The following is a 1,486-nucleotide window of genomic DNA, read 5'->3' as shown; positions in this document are numbered from 1 at the left end:
AGAAGTTTGTGTGATTCAGAATCAAAATAGGTTTAATTAATTTGTTTTACTTCTTCTAATCTTACTTCTGATCTTCTCAATTACTACAAAGCTTTTCATTTTATTAGGTTTGGTTTTATTGCAACAAAGACGACGATGTCATACGCCAAAACTACATAATTTTTTTCCTCTATTGAAATTAGTTACAATATTATTATTATTAGACTCCAAAATGTTTTATCAACTAAAAAAGTGGATTACCTGATAATTTAGGCAACAAGAGATGTGAGAACATTTTTGTATGTGATCCATCACTATAACTTTCAATCATAAATTTAATATGATTATTAGAATTTTGAAGTGTTGAATGATAAAAATATAAATCTAATCAATTTAAGTAGTTTTATGATATTATTAACACTGTTGAAATGTTATTTTAACTTGAAATAGGAGTTTGACTACACTGATATTAGCACATTTCCTATTATGGAAAATAGTTTTACTAGTTGAAGCTTTAAATTTTTATGACTTAATTATTCATTTTTTTATTTTCTAAAGTACCCTTTATTTTTTTCCTTTCTTCTTTTTTTTTTTCTTACAATTCGTATTTCTTATCTTTTCTAAAGACGTGATTGTTGTAAAGTTTTTATATAAAAGATCTTAATTAACATTTTTTTATTTGGTACTATAAGATAAATTAACCTTACAAAATTCAAATTTAACAATTGTAATAACTATTTTAAAGTGTTTAATTATCTTATTTTAAAAGTCAATTTAGATAGTTTTTATTCGTTATTGATGTTGGTAAATTATGTGAAAACTTACAAGTATCAATCGATAAATTACATGGAAACTTATAAATATCCGTTATTGTTAATTCTTTAAATGATTTTCTTCATTCATTCACATGAAAAAGAAGTTAACTGCATGCTAATTTTCTTGCAGACTTTCAGAAAATGAATTGACTAAAAAGTATGACATAAATGTTATACACGTAATGCTACCAAAATAGGTTTATTTTGAATTAAAAGTTCGACTAGGGTGAGATATCTTAATGTGTTCCTTGTCATGATGGTAAATAGTATCTTATAATTTTTACTTTGATGTCTCAAATTTATTCAATAATATTTTTTTCCCTTATTTTTCCCTTTTTTTTCCAAATTATCCTTTATTCATCCTCCTTTTATCATTTTTTTTTCTTTTTTTCCATCTCCCTACTTTCTTTCCTTGGATAAATCACTTTAGGACAAGGTTGGCATAAGACACATATTGTGAAGTAAAAGAAAGTTAGAATTAGCTTTGTAACGTGTTGATTAAGTCGTAAGAGAGGGGGGGATACGTTACTAAGCAATAAGACAAAACACATTATTTCATCTATTATTAATAAAACAAAGTTGTGAAAAACATTAAATAACAGTTAATGTATAATAATGACATTTTTCTCACCGCACATTATTGAACTTGAAGTTTTGATGTCTTCAAATTCATGAAGATTGCTTGAAGACTA

The sequence above is a fragment of the Phaseolus vulgaris genome, chromosome 8, assembly GCF_000499845.2.
Source record: "Phaseolus vulgaris cultivar G19833 chromosome 8, P. vulgaris v2.0, whole genome shotgun sequence".
Classification (NCBI taxonomy): Eukaryota; Viridiplantae; Streptophyta; class Magnoliopsida; order Fabales; family Fabaceae; genus Phaseolus; species Phaseolus vulgaris.
Note: the sequence above shows the minus strand (reverse complement) of the source record.